Below are 23,046 nucleotides of genomic sequence, written 5' to 3' on the forward strand. Positions count from 1 at the left end.
CAATAAGAGACTCGAACACGCGACCTTTGATATGCTATGTGAAAACTTATCCCCGCCCCTACCGATGCCGAAAAATTACTTAATTTGATATGCTGATTTTTCCTCATCCCCTACGGTATATCTTTTATATTTCAACATCATATTCCCAACATGTCTTACAAAAGTTTCTCCGTAAATTTAAAAATATATTTTATTTTTGTTATTTTACTTAATTTGTTGTAAGGTTAATATTACGCTGCGCTTATTGAAATGCTTATTTCCTTTAAAGATGAATATTTTCTGGCATTGGCAATGTTGTGAAGCTGATGGGAAAATCACAAGCACATTCTGGAAGAGGCATGGACAATTATCTTCAAAATTGAGTGGTCACCCCGGTGAACGTGAAGGTTCCTGCTAGTGTTGATAAAGTTACTGAGATAAAGTAACTGGGCTCAATCAAAATTACTTTGTAAAATAGTAATCAATTACTAGTACAAATTACTGATTGTAAAAAGTAATCAGTAAAATTATAGTTACAATGACAGTTACTTCTTGAAAAATTGTCCTCTCGAGAGACCACCTGGCAACTGGCGAATGCTTTCATAAAATGTGGGATTTTTTATTCGTGACTAAGAAATTGAGAAATATATATGTTATTATATTAAGTTGTAATTTCAATTGCGATACATACAAATATAACTGCGATAACAGCATATCATATTATGGTGCATCATATTTCAGCCCATAATAAGTAGGCTACAACGGTAGGTTGAGCTTAAAAAAAACCAAATTATTGTAATCAGGGATTCGTAGTTATCCGTAGTGCTAGGCAAATAATTGAAATCAGTAAATTATACGTAGATTACGAGCAATGAAAGATAACAACGAAAGTAACGATTCCTCTTTCAATGTAAGGAGTAAATTAAAACGAAAAATTACATCCCGTAAAAATAATCTTTAAAAGTCCAAATTACTACAAAAGTAATCGTAAAAAGTATCCCAGTTACTTTTACTCGATTATTTACCAACGCTGGTTCCTGGTTTGCTTGTCAGCCGAACTACTCGGTCGTTGGGAAAGAGAAACGGCTAAATCCCTTCAAAGTACGCAGTCGGAGAGAAGTTATTTTGGGGTCCATCCAGTCCTGCTGTCTCAAGGTGGTCTTCCGCCATCCACTTTCCCCTTTACTCTCCCGCGCCGACCTTACGATTTCCCTTTTTAAAAATTCCGTCTCTTTCTCTCTCTCCATTTTCCTACCGGCTCATTTTTTTACATTTGTGTCCCTTTTTTTCCGCCTCTCCTTTGAACTGAGGAGCTCTTTGTACTCCCCCTCTTTCAAGGGAAAACAACAGCTCTATATTCGAGTATTTTCTTATCCTTTTTCGATATTCGGAATTACGTGGCCGCGTTGTTTGCCCTTTAAAGGCCCCGCTCCGAGGAAAATAATTACTTGTCGCTTCATCCCTTATTCAGAAACTCGTAGCATCTGGAATTCATTCCGAGAAATGTGTGAAACTGTGGTATTTTGGTTTATGATGACGGAGTCACCGTCTCAAATTAGTCGCGAAAATTCCTTCGACGCTCCTTAAAATTGTCAGTTAATATAAGTTATTTGTGTGTAAAATTTCTGTTCTATTGGTTCCAATTAATTTTTTAAGGATATTTTGACGTGTGCATTTTATTAAATATCTATTAATTTTAAGTATTAGCGTTTCTATTGTAATTATTATAACTTGCACTATGAAATGGCAGATTTTAATTTTTAACCGTAATCTGTTTCTTTATTAGCTGATTATGAAATTGGTTTTTATATTTTGTGTACAAGTTTAATTTTTTTCTGGCGGCTGTCTGCCAGTTGATGTCAGAATGTTTTGTTTGTAAATGATAAAAATTGTTATTATAAGACTGAAACCATCTCTACTAAAACAATTTTCTTTCTCGAAACTCATACCACAAAGCGTTGATCGTGCTACATAAATTTCCATCGCAACCCAACCCATTATGCCTCATTCACATTACGATAGTCCGAGCCGTCGTCCTAACTATAGTTGACCGAACTAGCCGTGTGAATGCAAGTCACTATAGTTGACGTAGTTCCGAACGTTGCCACTTTACTATGGTTAGGCGCTGGGAGACCGGAAACGGAAGCGACAAGAGAAAGACGAAAAGCTCGTGAAGCTCTATTATTTTCATGGATTTGTCCTAGGAAGGAAGAATATGAGCGGAAGAAAAATTATTCGGTAAATACACGTTGAAAACAGTAATATCTTGTCAAATAATATCTTGTCAAACAGTAATATCTTGTCAAACAGTAATATCTTGTCAATGCAAACCACAACAGCTTTGCTAATCATCAATTTCCCGTTCACTTTCGATGTCAGCACTAGAGAGCAGCACAGGTTTCAACCATCGTCGTGTGAATGTACGATAGTTCCGACGATGGCTGGAGCCATCGTAATGTGAATGAGGCACTACTGGCTGTTAAGATTATCTTGTTGTCAAGAGCTATTATATACCATTTCTCCGAATTGCCATGGAGAATTAGAAAGTTTGAATTTGTGATATGATTTAGTATCATCGGATATACATCGCTCACCTAATAATCTCGATATACCAACAATTTTCTTTCATCCCGATTTCAATTAAATTCAGGCTTCTGGGATTGATTAATTGATATCGGAGTTAATCGTTAATCTGAATAGCTAATTTTTTCTGTGATTCCCCTCTTGCTAATTATTGCTTTTCTGAAGTTATTTTTTGTAAAGTCTGAGCTAGGCATGCAATAAATATTTCCTCAACGTCACACAATGGAGCTGAATGCTTAACATAAGGCCAAACGCTTAGTACAATAAAAGCAATTCCCGTTCATAATGCTTGCTTGACATATTTCAACAGATTTCGCTCCGACGAAATTAACCCCTTAGTTAAAAGTTCAATTCATGTTACAATAAATTTATTCGGAAAAATTAAATAATATTTCATTTTTCTTCTCAATACCTACTTTCAAGAAAGTAAATTTGGTTAGAAATGTCCGCTTAATTCGTTCAGTAAATAATTTAGAAGATGATGCAAATTTTGAACTTTTGCCAATGTCGTTAATATCATCTCTTTATACCATCAAAAATTATTCCGCATAAAATTAGGCATTTTTAAATTTGCAGTTCTGGTAGAATTTCACTTTTCTTCAACGCTGATGTTTCAACCCAAATCCTATCGATCTACACGAAGTGTTTCCAGGGTCGCAATTATTGCAGTGCTTTTATTGTATTATGGATATAGTGAAAAATGATGATGCGTAAGACGGTAGTTTTTCATTTGTTCGCCATATTTTATGCATCCAGCTCTATTGTGTGACGTTGGGAATATATTTATTACATCACTTGGCCAGAAGATATATTTAAGGTCGACCTACACAATTTTGAAATTCCCGTGAAAAGGCAATTTTCCTCCCACGGCAAAATACTGGTGCATTAATACAAGAATGTCAAAGTGGAGATTACCAAGATCTGGGAGAATACTTTTCGAAATTTCCTCGGGAATGTAGGGCACAGTCACGGAATTATTTTATGTTATTGTTGTAGTTAATAACTTGATATTGGATGTGCTGTCGAAGGTACGTGGAAGTAATTTTCCTTTACTTTTTCTTTGATGAAGCCAACATCCAATAATTTATTGCCCGAACCATGCACATTCCATTCAGAATTTCTGAAAATGAAAGAGGTTGAAGTTTCCTTACTCAGACTGCATGATATTGAAGTAGTTCTTTTAATAACGCGGGACAAATGGGGGGCTGTGAATAAAAGGAGCTAAGGGTCGGGTTGACTGCTTCGTGCTATGTATTACGTTTTTTATATAATGATAGAATACTTTTACTTTCATGTAAAATTTTTTCTTCTCGTCAGCGGCAATATAATTTCCATCGCCTTATAATCAGAATCGCTTTTCACTTCATATGCAAATTTCTCTCTTGCGCGTTTTATTACTTTTATTACGAGACCTTGCGCTCTTATTCAGCGAGAGTGTGATTGACGTGCGTTTGTTTCATTATTTCGCGCATCAAAGGAATAGTTTGTAATTGGAAGCCACAATTTGAACTGTGACATGTATTACCAAAGACTGTTATTTTAACTCTCCATCGGAATTATCTCGGAAACTGGACTGCGGCTATCCTTGAACGCTGCTGTGTCCTCATTTAGGCCCAATATGTGATTAGAGGCTTGCTCTTTCTGGTCCAGAATTTTGCTATTAATTGCATCACTGCAATTAGGAAAACTCGGTTGAATTCCACGTGGATAAAGAAGAGATAAAATGCTATTTAAACCATCGTGTCTTTCATGGAAAAATTAAAAACTGTCGATCTGAAATTATTTGGAAATGAAAATTCAAAATTAATAAAATTAACTCATAAGATATCATGAATATTTACGCTTTTGGTTTTTCTATTAGGTTGTGTTAAAATCTTATTGCCTCGTAAATTCACTTTCCTTTGCCGTAAATTCACTTTCCTCGTACTTTTAAGTAATGGTCATAGGAAAAAAACCCACTTAAATCGAAACTAGAAGCTTGAACTTTTTGGAAGGGCTCCATATTAGCCATGAAGTGTTATCATTGCTAATATAACAAACGCTCATTCTCCCCTCCATTTATTTCATCTTGTATGTACTTGGCATCTGAAACGATGCTTGTTGTTACCCTCATTCCATTTTTTCATGTAGATCCTCTCCCACCTTTCTTCCCGATGCGTATAACGACTCGCGAGCGAAACAAAAAAATCAAAATTTCGCGGTACTCGACTGAAAATGGAGATAGTTCGCGATGCCGCTTTGGGACAGGTGCTTTTAATGCGAGGCAATGCGTTTCGCGGAGCAAATTTAATGCCCAAGGAGTCTAGGAAAACCTCCTTGCAGGTATGTAACACTCTTCTCTGCTTCACCGTCCCCTTCTGTTTTTATTCAAAAGGGGGGGGTTGATGGGAGGGTGGATGGGGGTTTGGCGTTTTACTGCGGAATATCACCCCTCTTATCTATCTCACTCTCTTCTTCTTCTTCACCTCTCTTCACAGCATTATGCCGTTGCTACGGCGGCACACACGGATGCGGTGATTCTAAATGTGCACAATAATGTAGGTACGTCTTCTCCCCGGGCTGCACTTACGCTCTCACAGTGTCAGACAGGAGTGCGCTCGGCAATGGGATGCGGTTTTTCTCCTAGAGTGGAGGGGCGCGCGCTCGAGTTTTAAATGCATACCGCGGCGCCCAGCTTGCGTAAGTAGATAGGCTCTCCTCATCCTCACATGCCATCATGCACCCTGCAGTCGTTTCTACTCCATTTTTCCGCATCCCCTCCTCGCATCTCGCGGATCGGGATCTCTAATCACATCTCCATCCTCCTCTGAGTTGCTTAACTCGCTACGCCGCCGGGTGTCGTTTCCATTATTTCCGTAAAATATCCTTGTTGTTGTTAATTTTTTTGGCATGAGAGCAGGCGAGTGGTGCGGGTTTTGCCTTTGTATTCATACTTTTCACCTCTGCTCCGATTTCTGCCTCCTAGGTATTTCCATTTTTCATTCTTACTTCTGCTTGGTGTTGTCGCCACGCTTTCCGCGATTGTGATTCTCCAATTTGATGCTAAGAAATTGCTTTTTTAATTAAAATTAATTTATATAATATTTATTTTGGATGGTTTACAGACATATATGTAAAAATGTTTAAAGCGGCCAATTCTCTATGTGATTGTAAATTATCAAACATAAAGACATTGAATGATTATTAATTTTTTTGGCATGGAGCACGTGGGTGCGTGTTTTGCCTTTACATTCATACTCTTCATTTTTGCTCCGATTTCTGCCTTCCAGGTAATTATGTTTTTCATTCCTAGTGCTATCTGGTGTTATCGCAACGTTTAGCAACGTTTGCAACGTAATTCTCCAATTTGATGATACGCAGTTGCTTTACATAATGTTTATTATAGATGGTTTACAATCATGCAAATAAAAAATTTCAAAATAAATTTTTGCCATGATTATATATTATTAAACATGAAGACATTGAATGAGTTTAGATAATACAATTCCTGGAGCCTAGGAAATTATCGTGCCAACAACTTTCTCTAGTTGTGTTTTTTCTCCATCGCAACATTCATTTGAGCACTTGATTATTTGGATTGCATTCCCTCGAACTCCAGGTTGATAAATAACTAGACGGGGATGCAAAATATTGGTTACGAACGATTTATGACAAACGTGTACATATTGTCAAAAACGTGCACGTATTTCTTCCCCTTGGCTGTATCGTTTAATCATTCATCGTTGGGAACTTTGCTGTTTTTATTTTCATTGAGTAGTTTAATTGATGGATTTACAACTGATATATAAAAGTAGAGACACTTTGTTCCCATGCATACTCAAATATTGGTGTGGTAAATTTTTAATTTGATTTTAGTGTTACAAATATGAAAAATGTGCGGCCAAATGTTAATGCACAATTCAGATCGTATCACCTTGGGTCAATGGAGTGATTAAAAATAAAATATAGAAAAAACGGTCCACGCTTTCAATTTTTTATGGACAGAAATGGTTAAGACCACACATGCTTCTACGCTTACGAGTTTTCCTACCTACCAAACAAATATATATATAAGTCACACTCTTCCTCTTATCACATATTTGGCTTAAGTGAAGAACAGCAGCGTTCTAGGATAGCCGCAGCTCGGCTTTCGAAAAAATTCCGATGGAGAATTTAAATAGTAGTCTTCGGCAATACACATATTTTAAATAAGTCGCACTTCTCTTTTCTGAGAATGGCGTTGGACGAAGTTTCCTATGACATGGTTGAATTGAATCCTTTTGGTCGAATCTCTTATCTTTACTCTTTCTTTTCTTACTTCGCAGAACTTCCCATAGCCCACCTTACGTTTCCCTCTCAAGGAATTTTCTTCCAAGTCCGTTGTGGAACTCCTCGTTGCTAAGGAAATGAAGCCAATTCTAATTTTCCTGCCCCGTTAGCTCTCCCTCGCTTGAATTTCCGCATCGGGATATCTTCCCTGGTGAGTAGCGGCGATGATTACCGATGTCATGTCTGCAGCTCACTTTGAATTTGTATAACTTTCCTCCATTTGTTCGAAATTCATGGTGAAATGCTGCATCTCCATTATCCGAGAATCTTGCCGTGTGAAATAAAGCAATGGTTCAGCAGTAATGCGAAATTATTACCTGAGTTCCTTAGTTGTTAATGTCACAATCAAGTGGTATCTTCGTGCTCATCCGTTTACTAATCGTATTAAACATACAGGCTCTCCAACACAATCTGAGTTTGATTGACTCACTGATAGTATCATAGAAATATCTTTTTTTGATTGAAAATTAATATTAAAAATTAATATTATTTGATTAACCTTCTAATGGCAATTTTTATGCCCATCTCCTCATGGATTTTTTCTTGTTTAACGTATGATAATAAACTAAAACCACAGAATCATCATTTATTTATCATTTACATTTAGACCATTCATTTTTCCGATAAGGGTTGCATGTATTATGGCCCTAGATTACTCGGCTGCTGGGAGTATTTCGTCTCTTACAGTATACTAGACGAAAGACAGTACAATATTCTAAGGGTTGGCCTAAACAATACCTGAGCGTATTTGCTGCGGAGCTCTCGTTTCCAAGTTCTTCAATCGCCCGTCAATATTTTCATTTCCAAAAGAACTAAAGGCAAGCCTCTACAAATTTTTAATAGCCTCCACCATTGTTTTCCTTTGAACTTACTTTTAAGTGCTAGTGTAATCTACGATGTTTTCGGGTTTACTGCTGCTGCTGTTTTAAGGTTTAGTGAACCTATATTGCTCAAATTTTCGTTCATCCAATTGGGAACGTCGTCAGGAGACTGAATGAGATTAATCCGTTTTTATCTGGGGAATCCGTTGGAATACCAAGCAATGTTGTTTTGGATTCGAAAAATAAATAAAAACTAAATATTTAAATTACAGATATTAATATGAAGTAATTTCCGTAGCAATATTGTCTCAGCCGGCGTGATAATTGTTACATCTATTATTGGCTATATTCCCTATTAGAATAACGAGTTTTGCGCTGGTTGACATCTCTCTCTGACAGGGTGTGTGAAGTGACCCACTTTTATATTGATCTAATTTTTAATACATGATTTATAAAAATTATTTAATACAAAGAACATATTTATTCCATTAAAGTATACGTTAGGTATTTTAAATGGAAGTTATACGATTGTAATTATCGTTTAATATATTTTCACATTCTATCTTCAATATCCTCAACTTTTACATAAATTCATTCTCTACGCAGAGCTAAAAAAATTTATTTTATTCGGCCACTCAGTAGATTATTTGACTCTTCCAATTTACAAATCATTCCTTTGGCATTATTTTTCTTCCTGCGGGATTTATTTGGCTTTTACTAGGGTATAATCATGCTAATTGATTTATCATAAAATTGCATGAGTCGATCTCTGGTAAGTACGCAGTCCGCCAAGTAAAGTTGATCACCCCTGATCTCGTAAAATTATTAAGTCTCTCGCGATGCTATTCCATCAGCAGAATGGAAGATTGAGAAAAAAATGAAAGTGGATCCGGATGAATTTGATAATCGCTGTTGGCTCAATTATTTTGTTTACGTACAAATAGTTTTCCTCAAGTTCTTCTTATTCAAACTAAATTATCTATTACACCAGCCAGAAGTGTACTTTAGATTGAAGTACCTACGAATGCCATGAATATGTCCCTACTCATAAAATCATCCAAACATTTCACTGGTAGGTTAAAATTGTAAAAGGTATATAAAATTTAATTTTTGTTTTAATTTACGGTTTATCCAACTCTCAGGCTGTGTATTGGGTACAATGACTTGCTTACCAGTATGAGATGTAACCTCCATCAAACTGAAGGAATCGTGGAAAATTTTTTATTTTTACGAGTTAATTTTAACCAGTAGAATTTTTATGCTTCCAGTCATATTATGGTATGTTTTATTTTAAGTAGCTACTAATGAGCTTTTTTATTTTAGCAAGCATTTAAAAACGAGACTGAAAATCTAGCGTTCTCGTCTCTCATTATTGAAATCGAATTTCAATTACTATATTTTCACTGCAAACTCATTCTCCCAAAAGTTTTAATATAGCACCTCCAGAGGATAACCTTTGTCCTTCTACCCAATGACTTATTTTCCCATCCTTGGAACTACGCCTACCCTACCAATCGCTTCCTTACTTGCCTTAGTGTCTTAAATATATTTTACTCTTCCGCCATATCTCTTTCCCATGGTGCTATCTCCATCACTTTCCTTTCCAATTACTCGTCCATCTTCATTAAAAACTCACCTTCGATATTCAGCCCCGAATTTTCATTAAGGCTTTCCTCCCGACCCAATTCCTCGTAAACTCGCTTCACCTGCCTCAAGGAATCTAATATCCGTTGACTTTCGATATCTATCTCCTCCCTTTCCCAGCTTCCCCATTGTTTCTACCGCATCGTCTTCATTTTAATTGTTATTATTTCCTTCCTCGTTTTTTTTGTAGACCGTCAATGAGTTTTTTGTCGAAATCCATCGTTTTGTTTTAAAGTTATCTGTTTCATATTAAATGTAGTATATTAGCCAGAGTAGGTATTATTTATATAATATATACACACACACATAATTGCTATGGAATTAATTAAATATTATTATATACTAGTTTATGATGTGAATAAACATTTTTATATTAATAAATAATTATTTATTCTTTCAATAAATACTATTTCAATTTCTCTTTGTAATTATAACTTATTATTGTTAAAACATTTCAATAATTAAATACCTATAAAAGTAATTAATTCTTATGTTTTAATTGATGATTATTATTACTGTTTATCTCTCTCTTCTCTTTTCCCGTTTCTTCATTGTTGTCACCGCATCATATTTTATTTTAATTGATATTATTTCCTTCCTCGTTTTTTTTTGTGGCCCGCCGATAAGTTTTTTTCCGTTGAAATCCATCGCTTTTAAAGTTTTAAAGTCACCCCTTTTCATGCGTTCAATTCTATACCTTTTCTTCTCTCTTCCCATTTACTCTCTCCTTTCCTTGTTTTCCTACGTGCATATTCTTGGCGCGTATCCGTCTTCCTCCTCTGACTCTTGCTATCCTCGTGTGTATACGGGCTTTTAAAAGGGTTCGTTTTTGTTCCTTTGGGAATCGAGTAACAGGCTCATCCTTTCCTCTCCATCCACTATTCCTTCCTCGTTCGCTTTTGCTCTTTAGCTTTGTTCACAAAGGCTCAACTTAACTCAAATTGGCCTTACTGTGGAGTTGAAAACTCAGTTAAGGCGTCTGTTAGTTCACAACTCAAAATATAACTGGCGTAACTCGACTTAGGATAGGTATTACTCGAGAAAAGCGTAAATGTTTCTTGAAATCAATTCGCAGCTGATCGTGTTGTCTATCTAGGAATATAAAAATACCAGGTCCATTAAAATTGATCCCTTTATTTATGCTTTAGTCATGTAGTAATAGTTTGTGGTGTAATTGAAGGCAAATGTTTTAAGTAAAAATTATTCGTTATGAAGCCGATTCTGAAAGCGCCAAGCGTAAGTTATACTTAGTCTGGAGTTCACTTGAGATCAACCTATGACACTTTGGATTCAAATAGCTCCAGCGGAAGAAACAACACGCGATCGTCGCCGCGTTCAGCAAATGAGCATATCCTAAAAATATTATGGTCAATTAACCCACAGATATCAGAATTCATTTTTCTGACCGCAATTGACCGTAGATAACGAAAACCAGAGGACTTTATTTTTTGCTTAGCCTTTTATGGTAACTAAACAATTAGAATTTAGGTGCTCATTTTTTAATACGGTGACCGCGTGATCTCTCTTCCGTCGGAGGTACTCCAGTTCTTATGTGTAGTATGGGTCATGGGGTACCTGTCCTCGATTTTAAGACTCGAAACCACGTTAACTTGATGTTTGGCGTTTTTGACTACGGTCAACCCACGCCAAAGTCAATTCACGTTAAGTTAAGTTTTTGAGAACTGGGCTTTAAGTCTTTCTCCTCACCAGTTTGCTTACGCTTTCGACCCTTTCGAACCCCTTTTCCCGTATATTCATTCCTTTTCCTCTTCATTCTAAAGCATAACCCCTCCAATTCCTGTTTCCATGGCATATCATCTGTCCTTGAAGTTACGCCAAAGTCAACTCACGTCAAGTTAATTTGTTGAGAATTGGTCTTAGGTCTTTCTCTTCACCCGTTTTCTTTGGCTTACAACCATTTTCTCCTTTTCAGAATCTCCTCTTACTCTTATTTTCCTCACTATTTCTCTTCCTTCCGATCCATAACCCCTCCCATTCTCGTTTCCCTTGCTTTTCACCCGTCCTTAAAGTTACGCCAAAGTCAATTTACGTTAAGTTTTTGAGAACTGGCCTTAATCTTTATCTTCACCAGTTTTCTTTCACTTTTGACCCTTTGCTCTCTCTTACCACTACTTTCCCTTCTATTTCTCATCCTTCTAATCCATAACCCCTCCCATTCCCGTTTCCCTTGCATTTCATCTGTCCTTAATCATGGCAGATCTCGGGGAAAACTTTGACTGCCCCTTATGCCTTATATCCCCGTCGCTGCTCGCCGAGATTCAAGCTGCCGTTCCTTATTTAAGCCTTTTTGTCTTTCTTCCCTTCCTTCTCTCGGGAATTCTTCGCTCTCCATCCACTCTCTCTCTCTCTACCCTCGCGTCCGATTCCCGGCCCATCTCGGCGAATAAAATATTACCGAGGCTCCTCCGTGATATCCTCCTACTGATTTTCCCTCTCTCGATTTCTCATTTCCCTCATCCCTCCGAATTCCAGACTGCTATTTTCTGCTCATTAAAACGTCCCTCAGAATGTGAGGAAAACATTGAAATCCCAAAGTATTGTATATTTTATCTCAGCATGCCGTGGTATACGATATATCTTTGCGAGAGGAACGCTGCTTGATTGTTTCTAGACGTTCCCGCCTTCCCTTTTTCTTACAAGATTCTCCCCCTTACCATCGCGCTATTTTTTAGACGTTTTTCTGTTTATCAATTTGTTATTTGGTTCTTGGTTCCGTGACGCCGACACTGATGCCCTTCCGAAATTAGCGTAATTGCTGAAATTTATTTTTGCGACAACTTCCTCGCTTTTGAATTGTTTTTTTCAGCAATCTAGATTTTAAAATAAATTTTGAAATAGTGTACGCATACGTCGGGAGACTCTGCCTTTTCCATCACTGATCGGAGACACTGCCGCGATAGGAAATTCATGATGTCCCGCCGGTTATACGATAACAGTTTGTTACGTAAAAGTTAAACTATTCATGCGGCTGCCTCGTTGTTATTCTGAATAGAATAAGGTATAAAGTATAATTAAAAAAATAAATAACATCTCTTGTGATATTTCTTGCTCCATTATGTTTAACTAGTAGTAAGTATTCTTCAAATCTGACAACCGACTCGCATGCAAATATTTTGACCTGGCAAATTTAATGGCTTTACTTGTTTTTAAATTTGATTAGTACAACAAGAGATAAAGATAAATACAGATTTATTGTCATGTTAGAAATTCCTATTTCATCAACTTATCCTTTTTTAAAGGAAAACTCATTTCAACAGCGATATTTCATCAGTGATATCCACTGATAAATTGCATGTTGACATAAATTCGTGTCACGAAAGATAATCATCTTCTACACTAGACGGATTCAGGGTCTCTTGCTTTTAGTTCTTATTGCGTTTATGACACAACATATTTTTAGTGACATAATAAGTCATGAATTGGTTTATCTTTGATTTGAATCGCTTGAAATATTTCTTTAATGATCTTTTCATCCAGTTTGACGCGGTTGGTCACTGTATAGAGGGCGTAAATAATTGTTCACAATGGTAAAAATTTTAATTGATGTGAGAATCGGTCAATCCTCGGAAATATGTTTGTATCCCGCAGTACCAAATTATCACCTCGCCTAGTTTTTAAGGCAGTGCGACTCTCACCCAATTTTATATTTGCCTTATTTTTGTCAAATTTCTCTCGCTACCACCACATTTTATTCGATGTGGTTGAATTAATTTTTTCACCTTCCAGTAGAAATTCATTCCAATCAAATTGAGTCACCAAATTAGCACAATATGAGAATAAGTACAACGGCATCCGAATAAAAATTGCCCGAATGAAACACTCGTCGACAACGGAGATTTTGCACTTACGGCTATAGATTTGAATTTTATTACTTCCTACTCCGCCAGTATTTTTGGTCTCACTGCTATTTCACTCTAATGTTCCCACTTGCAATGGTAATTGAAAACTCGAAACACTCTTGAGAGTATCGTGAGGACGTGGTGGGAAGTTGTCTTCGCGACGCGCGGAAGAGGAGAAAAAAAGTAATAAAAGGAAGTACGATCTGGAAGATTTTTGCACTGCGTTTTCATGAGCGTTGTCCCGACAACTCACGCAGATTTTTACGTCTCTCTCTCTCTCTGACCTATTTTTTTAAAAGACTCTTTCTTCGCTCTCTCGTACCTTTATTTCTTCATCCATCTCCAGCTCGCTTATTCTTCCTCCTGTCCTACTCTGGAGCCAATTGGTGGCCCATCACGCGACGCCTGGGAGGTTGAACGCGACGCAGAGAGGGCGGGGAATCGCTGCTGGATGCGAAGAAAAAACGGAGACGAGACTTGCCGCGAAGCTAGCTGCCATTCCGCGTGACGTGCGACTCTTCTTATGCGGAGAAATGGAGAGAAAGTTGGATGAAGTGGTGAAGGAAAGAAGGCGAGTTGGTTGAAGAATGAAACAAGGAAAGAGAGAAAGATAGGGTAGAGAATCGCCGACGGCGGGGACAAAAAGATTTCGAGGTCTTGAGAGGGAAAAGAGAGAGAGAGACCGAGTAGGAGGAGACAGAAAATTTCGCGGGCGTGCGCACATATTCATTCTTTTATTTTTTTAAACAAAAAAATCTCTTCTTTTATTTCTCTCCCCGCCATCTCCGGACTAATACGCGAGCAGAAACTCACACGATCTAGTCCTGCCCATTTTTTTCCCCCTACCCTGAGCTCTCCCGCGCTCTCCTTTCGACCATATCCAATTTTAAGACTTCCGTCGTAAGCGCCGGTGGGCGCCAAATGGCTCCATATTCCTCCTCTCTGCCCCCTTCCCCTGTCGTTCTCCCCCATCCCAAACCCACTCTGCACCCCCTCTCCACCTCACTCGTGCCCTCAGGGCATCCCCTGCTTCTTTTTCCACTCTCTGTCTGTCTCTATCTCTAGCCATCTCTAGCCTCTCCAACCCTCTCTCTCTCTCTCTCCATGATCGTACAGCCGAGAACCCGGGGAAAGAAGACGTGCTCTCTGCGAGTGGGTTCTGGGACGGAGTTTGTGTGTGGCTCCGGAGAGATATGAATCTGGGATGGATAGAAAGGAGTGTGTGTTTGTGTGTGAGAGAAAGAAGAGGAGGAGGAGGAGGGGAGATAGAGGAGTATATGGACTATTACTGGCTCGGGGCCCACTCTGCCGGGGCTCTCGTAAGTTCATCGCACCCTCCCACTCGTGTTTCCCCGCTCCACCACCGCCGCCATTAGCCATGTGTCCCCGGCGCCACCGTCGCCGCAACTTCCCGACCGCACACCTTCCAGTCTTCCTTATAAACCATGCGATTTTTCTTCCTCCACCTCCTCCATCGGCATTCATTTTTCTCTCTTTGCTATTTTATTTCGCGTGCACTTGTCCGACTTATCTCCATTCTCTCTCTTATACCCGTATCACTCAGCTCTCTCAATGGATATGTGCCTACCCTCGCATTATTTTTTTGTTTCCGGTTGCGTGCATGCATAGTAGTATCCTTCTATTCCGCCATCCGCTTCAGTCTATGCATTTTCTCCGCCGGTGCTTCTATGCCCTCTTTCCCCTTGCCTCCATGCGCGTCTGGTGCATAGTCTCCAGAAGCTAGTGCGTATCACGAGCACATAGGGAATGCGATACTATTAAAATCAGCCGTACATTCACGCTCTACTGGTTCTATGCTCTCAGCTAGAAATAAATCGTGTGGGTTCGTTCGCTTTGATATCATTTTGACCTATTTTATCTGGATGAGAATGTGTCTGCGGGACGGTCAAACAAAATAGAACGTGCATTAAACTTGAACGGCAGGTGTAGGTTCCATGATTGCTAGTAAAATGACATTAATAAAGGCACTGTGAGTCTGAAATTACTTTGATGCGCTTTCTGCTGCCTTGTCCACGTTTCGACTGTGGAAAGCGCTGCTTTTACCGGCATAGGTATTAGGCTATAAATGTTCCCAGATTCTAGCAGTCCTGGTGACTGATTACCGTTTCATTATATTCTCTCCTAAATTGGTTAAAGGCTGACTTCGATATACATAATATACATGATAAATCAGCCATGTTTTAACGTGAGTGAGTGAGAATGAGAAAGAACAATTATAGCCAAATATCTTAAGATAATTTTTAAGTGTCTCCTGTCAGAAATTGCCGACCTAAATTTTACCGCAGGCTGTGTGGTAAAACATTTTTTACGTCAACATTATTTCTTGTGAGGCGACGTCGACTAAGCCCCATATTACTTTTTAATATCGCACTGATTATATAACTATATCATACGTAGAGTTTATTCCTTATTTATATACTCTTAAACATTTCAGTACCAGTACGGCGTTAATCGCTTCCATGCCTGTAAATGAGGTTTGTTTTGTAAAACATATTTTAAAAGAACTTAGGATGCAATTTTTTCCCCAATGGATTGGCCTAGTATACTACTTTTAAGATACACATGTGAATTTTGTACATTGATTCAATCAAAATAATTTTCCTCGTGAATTTTTTATTCTAGAATCGCATTAAATCAGTGGCGATTCCCAAGTGCCATTATGGCTTGCGAATACACTTGGCCATTTATTTTTACAGCTGATGCTTGTTGGTAATAACTCGATATTCAGGTAGTATTAGTGTTTGTGAAGAGACAAACAATTAAGAGAAGCACTGCAGAATAATAGTAATAATTTGGCATTGAATAATGAGAATCCAGATCTTGGATTTCTGCATAGGATACTATCTTCTAGGAAATAGTTTACTAATCGCAACAGCGCGAGCGTTCCGTGAGAGCAGTGAAAAACAAAAACTCCTCTGCTGCCGAATATTTTCGAATTTCAGAGAAAAAAACAGGCCTTTGCCAAAATATCAAGGCCCATTAACTTATGGCAGATTTGGGTGGGATTTGTAAATTTGTAGTCCTGATACGCTTAGAGAAGTTTTTAATGACATTTCGTAAGTTGTTATTCCTAGTTTTTCTTCTATTTAATTGGTTACCTTTTTCTTCTGGTTAATGGGTAGCCGGAAATGGAGATTTGGATTCAAAGCCTTCAAGGAAATCTTATATTAAAAAAACGATCCAAAAATGTGTGGAGCAAACTAAAGCAAAGGCATGTTAAAAAGTCTTCTGTTTACTGGAATTGAACCGTTCTCATATTTTCCTACTGTACGGGAAACTATAGCATTAACTCCCGTTAATTTTCCTTTGCGGGCATGACAGGTTTTGATGAAGCGAGGAATTAGCTGTATTTAGTGAAACTACCTCTATGAAATGAAGGTATGAGAAATTACGGGCGCTGGTATGCAGCAAGTGCGATCTATTTCCGTTGATTGCTTGGAGATGGAGTCGCTACGCGAGAAGATTATCATTGGAATGTAGAGTTATCCTCGGTTTAGATTTTGATATTTATCAGATTGGGTCTTTCTTCGGCATACTAATCATCGTGGAATCAAGTGATTTTATATGAATATCAGTTAAAACTGGCGAAATTTCTTTTTTTTATTATTCCTTGTCAGGCGAGATTAGTAGGTACCAGGAAAAACTTTATTGCGGTGTAACTCTTCGGAAAACTCACAGCGTAGGTGCCTACTTTTTAAAGAAATATAAAAAAATATGCCAACTAGTGTCAAGGATAGAATCTATGCAAGGCAATATGGGAGGCTGCAGTCATTAGTGGGTGATAAACCAAGCGAATGGTCGAAATTCGCTTCAACAGACGAAAGTCTCTGAGTGCTGGTGTTCTTTTATGGAGGCAATGCCAAATGTAGATGTTACTCGTCTTCATTCTCTTTCAGATTAAAAAAAATATCTCCGGTTGTGATAACCCTTTTCTGGTACCAGGTTTTCATTCTTTAATGACACATGCAACAATGAAAATGTGCATATGAGGCTTGGGAATGTATTCCGTGGATATTAACATCGATATCCGAGATGATTGTATTGATAAAACCATAAAATATAGAAATTCACTGGTAAATCATTTCGTACATGCAATAATTAATGTTAGGTATTGTCATCTGATTATAATACGCCGATGTGATGAGCCGTGCATGAGAGGCTCAAAGTTCGGCCAAGTGAGAAAAAGAGAAAGAGAGAGAAAACATGCGTCCCTTGGACTCAGCGGTCAACTGTGCCCGCGGAAGGTGTTCCTCCGGGAAGAAAAATGAATGGGTCAAACGGTATATGTATCCAGCCCCAAGAAAGAATTGGGGCTTTTACTTTGGTCGTTCCCGTAGTGGGAAGTTGGTGCCGCTCCACTCATCGACGCCGTTCCTGGCCAGCTTCATCTTCTCCTGCAGGTAAGCTTCAATTCCTACTGTCCCTGATTCACCATATTTGCGCCCATCAACTCCACCTTGTGACGTATTGCGAGTTAACAATTTTTTGTTAGTGAAAAAGGTCTCTTCATTAAATCTGCAGCTTTATTTCCCTTCTTACTGCCACAAGCATCGCGATGGTTGGCGACACAATGCTGCAAAGCGAGATACTGAGTGAATCTCTCAGACAAGAAGGCACATGAATTTTTTTGGTAATGACGTGAATTTGCGTGAAATTAAATGAAAACATACATATCTGTGTTACGCAGAATATGGATTTTTCGTCGTTTGATGTTATTCATAATTGACTAATTGCCATTCGATCGTGCCGATAAATAGTCGATCATTATTTGTCAACTTCTATATTGGCGGCGATACGGATGCTTCCTGAAAAATTACGCTAAGACGGAATATATAGCATTTTATGTTTCATTCAAATCTCATAAGGTGAGCTCTGAAGTCAAGTTTAGTTGTATATTTTATTTATTCTTAAACTGCGTACGCTGCGGAAAGGCATCGCATCAAAGCTTCAGTTAGAGAAAATATTTCTCTTATGCTCTTGGTGAGGTTGTTGCCTCTGAGTGGTAGAATAGAATTTGTGTAAACGTTTTCCTCGGTGAATATTTTGAAACACGAGGTTTACGAAAGTAGTATTTTTTTGCAACTTCCGTATTAAAATTCGAATGTGATCGACTATATCCGAGTAGTTCCTGTTCTATCACGGTTGATAAAACTCATTTTAATTAATTTTGAAAAGTTAAGTTCAATGAATCATATTAATTTCTTTTTATAGTTTTCAGCTAGCGGTTTCTGCAACAAATTTGAATTATATGTTGGGAGTATCTTTTTTGGCGTCAGAAAAAAAATTTCATAGCTTTATAAATGAAAGTTAGTTACTCTCTATTCAGTTTCAAATCCGTATCGTTCGCGTCTGATCACTGAATAGACCATAAGATTTATTTCTGCGCTGTGCTAAAAAATGTAAGAATTCTTCAAGTGACGCAGCGATTTTAAAGGTTAGTAAAAATTTTCCAATACAATTACTTAATTATAATCGATTAGTATTCTGCGAACTTCAAATTGATGTATCGCAAAAATTTATTTTAATCAGAAATACCTTACGCACGCGTGATAGATGCCATCAGTGCACCATATTAGATACCCTTATGTTTTGTCATCATTGTAGTCTAAAGAAATCATGTATTCGATTTTACTATATTGACCCAATTCACCGCTCACTTCCTGACGCCGCCTCTATTCCTTGATCTCGCGATTTTTATCCATGTGGTCTGTTTGAGTCACGATTGATATTCGACGGCGTAAGATTCATATTCACTTGCCCATGCATTGGAAGTTTTCGGAGAGAATAGGACAAGATAGGTATGGCGTCAGATTGGACCAGGGAATAGGCATAGAATGAAACTTGTGCACAGCCAAGTGTACTCCCTTGAATTGCTGATGTGAACTTCCTTCGGACTTCTTTTTCCTAGAACTTGTAATCATACTGGAGGAAGTATTGCAAGTTTCCTTTTTCGTATTCAGATGACTATATAAGAAACTTTTATCCGATGCATGTTCAGGTATGGAACCATTATCAAACCATACGTTTATTTAAGATTCACGAGGTTGACCCGTATATAATCCGAAATGAAAAATGCGATTCTTGATTTTTATCTTGAGTAAATGGACTAGAAACTTAACAGGTGAGGCTCTCATTTTATTTTATCAACTTTGCGATCTCGCTAGAGAAGCATTGGAAGCTTTCTTTTATGAATTCAGGTAAGATATAAGAAACTTATGCGATGCATTTTCAGGTGTGAAACCAAACATTTTGCGTTTTTTTTTGGAGGCGCGAAGCTCATCCGAGTATTATCCGCTATCTGTTAGCGTTTCGTGATTTTCAAGTAAGAATAAATTGTTTCGAGACTCGAAGAATTTTGCGTTCCATTTCTGGAAATTGATTAGAATCATTCGTATCGTACCTCAGCATTCTGGACATGTTCATACTCGCTCGGGGAGATAAGAGCACCGAGAGGAGAAGAAGCATTCCGAGGCCAAAGATTTCCCATGTCGGACGGAAACCGCTATTTTTGTTTCCCATATTTCAAATTCAAAGGACCAGCCAGCTGCCATTCTTGCGATCTCTCGATTTCCTTCCAGCACTTTTTTCTCGCACTCTCCGCGACTTCAATTCTTTCCTGACCCCTTCCCTCCCCCCCCACCCCACGCCCCACATTTTTCGTTTCTTCTCACTCCGCGGACGTCTCCCTGCCTGCCTCGGCGATGCAGAAAAATATGAAAAATAAAAATCCGGGTCGACCCAGCAATAAACCGCCCTTTATGGATCCAATCTTCGACTGTCTTTCCGGAGGGGTTGTATGCCAGGCGGTCAACGGGGGCGGGGTGGAGAGAGAGGTCGAGGCGGTCGCCGTTCCTCAAAAGTTGTCGTCCCCTTCCCCGCTTTTATATTCTTTTACTTTTTCTGTTATCCTGTTCTTCCCTTTCGGAATTGTATAGACAGAAGTGCCATGAAGGAAGATTAACCTGGATTCATGAACGGTGATTATTGAAATATTCCGCACCATTCATAAGCTATATTCGATCAGTTATTTTCCATAGGATTAGAAAGTATTTCCAATCGCTAAACTTGTTGTTCAGGAAAATGTGTGGACGAAAAGCTCTTAATACGAACGCATTGGTTTCAATTATTGAACTTTCTGAAGGTCACGTTAGCTTGGGATAATTCTATAAATATCGATGTTTTTCAATTGCATGATTTTTTTGTAGTTTTAAATTTTATAATCTAATTACTAAAATTATTTTATTTAAACGTGATGTTATTTTTTTGAATGTTTAAATTTATTTTAGAGCGAATATTTTTTGTGTTATTTGGGTTGCGGGTAGAGATACAGATGGTGGAATTTTGCTATGGGAAAAAGCTGGAAACTAGGTGAGCTATTGTGTAAAAATGATAAACATCAGGTATCTAAAGTAGAAGGAAAATGGATGTTTTTTTCGCTCAGCAATGTTAAAAATGGATGAGAAGTTATATCTCCTTCACTAAAGTAGGAAAAATTCCAAATTTTTATCAGAGGGATTTCGCGTGACAGTTATGTGAAAATTTTCATCTCGTAATAGGTTTACCTCCATGACTTGTGCGTATATTAAAAGAGTGCAAAATCCTTTTATTCAAATAAAGGTCTCACCGCATCAGCCCCTTCTATTACTTATGATCATGAAAGCAACAAGGCCACGTCTTTAATGGCCCACGTCTTTTCATAAAACGATTCTTGATTTGAACTTTTTTTGTCACCGAATGAGACGGAATTCGTGCCTGAAGGTTCCATTTGGCGCACATTGTTTGTATAACAAATCGGTACTTCTGTAGCATTATTAGAATTGCTAGGAAGCTTTTGCTACCGTGAGTCCGAGGCAAGCAAATTGAATTCTCGGCTGAATACCATTCCAAACTGTCTCGTCAAATGCGCCATAGTTGTAAATCGTAAATTATCTTCAAGTCCATGGCCTCCAAGGATCTTGGAAGTGTACTTTTGTGTCGCTTATCTGCTGAGGCTATATCGCCGATATTGAGACGGAGCGCAGAGGAGGAATGGAAATCGGAGAAAAGTCCAGTCGTCGCAGAGAAATACCATTTTATAGCGGAAGCCTTCAGAACCGTTGCGATCTTCTTTCCGGATTTTTTTCCTTTCCCCGTATTTTTTTGACGTTTTGGTGTATTTTTTTGCTTTGATCCGAGGAGGCGAAAAAAATAAATTCTTGTTCCATTCAAAAATGCTTTTGCTTCTCTGTTTATCGTCATAAGCCACTGTGCAACCCCTTCATGTCTCAATCCTAATTCTACGTCATTATTCTACTCTCGGCTACAGTTGCTTTTATAAATTAATGGAGAGTATTTCAATTGCGTTTCATAATTTTGGAATATTATTAAAGTGCTTTAAAGTAAACTTTAGCTTTAATTCTGTGAAAGCAGTAAGTTGCTTTGATGGTTGCCACTTGATGATTTTAAACCTGGATTTGATTGCGTGGCGTATGTTAGTTACTTTTTTACAGTGTTAATATGAGCACGTCCACGTGGTAATAAGGATACTCCGTTAATTTATAATTGCCTTTCCTTTACAAAGTGATGCTCGTGACATTAGTACGAACTTCTTTTTGGTGTTGCGCTCTTGAAATTTTTCGGCAAACTACTTTCATTCCGACCCTAAAATATTTTTTTTATATTCGTCAGTTATTATTCGATTCCGCTGGTTACTGAATGTTATGGAGTGAGTTACAGAGTGAGGATTTGAATTATTAATTGATCTTTATCTAGAAAAATATGAAAGCTAAAAAAAATAATATTCTACTTTTGTCTTTTCATATTTGCGTTTGGAATGCATTACCTATTATCTATTACTGATGTCCTACAAAAGTAATCAGTTCTTTTCCTACAATAATTGTTGTAAGAGCGTCTTGTAAAAGCGGAAAGAGTTGTTGTTGGAAATTATGGTAGCTGTCTTGGTAAATAACTTCTCAGCATGAGGATTCATTTGATGAATATTACTGAGTGAGCCTTGAGTAATGAGCCGCTTGTCATTTCTGAAGGGATATAAATGTAACAAAAAATAAACATTGGTCCAGAAGGATAAAGTGTATTTTAAGCAATGCTTGGTTGCTTATATTTATGGTTTCTTGAGTTACCTCGGCAGTAAATTTATCAACTATTTTTCCCTTAGAATATCCAAGAATTTATCAGCGAGAATGGTTACATCTCCATCATTCGAAACTCCTATTATTTTCTATTTTTCAATTCTAATTTGGCATGAAAGAGAGTTACACCGTTGTGTATCGTGTTTATTACCATTGAATATCTTCGAGCATTACCATGAAATATGTCCGTAACTTCATTCGTTAATTTTATGTTTGGTCTTTCATAATATAATCACACGTAATAATTTTACTGGGGTATTTAATAATATATATTTAACTGAGAGGTTGTTTCCTAAGATTTTTATAAAGACTAATGCTATTCTCAATAACCGCATCTTGAGTTACATTTTTCATAAATGTCCTTGAGGGTGTAGGAGCATAAAAAAATGTAAGGTCAGGATTATTTCTTACCGATTCAACCCGCTTGGGTCGCCATAAGGAAAAAATCGAATGGAAGTATTATTTCGCGGCATGAGGGAAAAGCGGGAGAAATGGATCGAACTCGAGGGAAAGTATTCTCATTCTCAAAGCAGATATCTCTCAATAAATCTTCTCTTTGACCTGAAAGTCACCTTGTAAATTCAGATGTTCCTCGGAGAAACCCATTCAAGTGATAAATTACGAAATTCTTGAATTAATCTCCCGAGCGAAAAACGAAGAAGAAGAAGAAGGATGGAAAAAAAGTGCTGTAGGGGTCGCGCG

This window comes from Ischnura elegans, chromosome 1 (genome assembly GCF_921293095.1).
Source record: "Ischnura elegans chromosome 1, ioIscEleg1.1, whole genome shotgun sequence".
NCBI classification, from domain to species: Eukaryota; Metazoa; Arthropoda; class Insecta; order Odonata; family Coenagrionidae; genus Ischnura; species Ischnura elegans.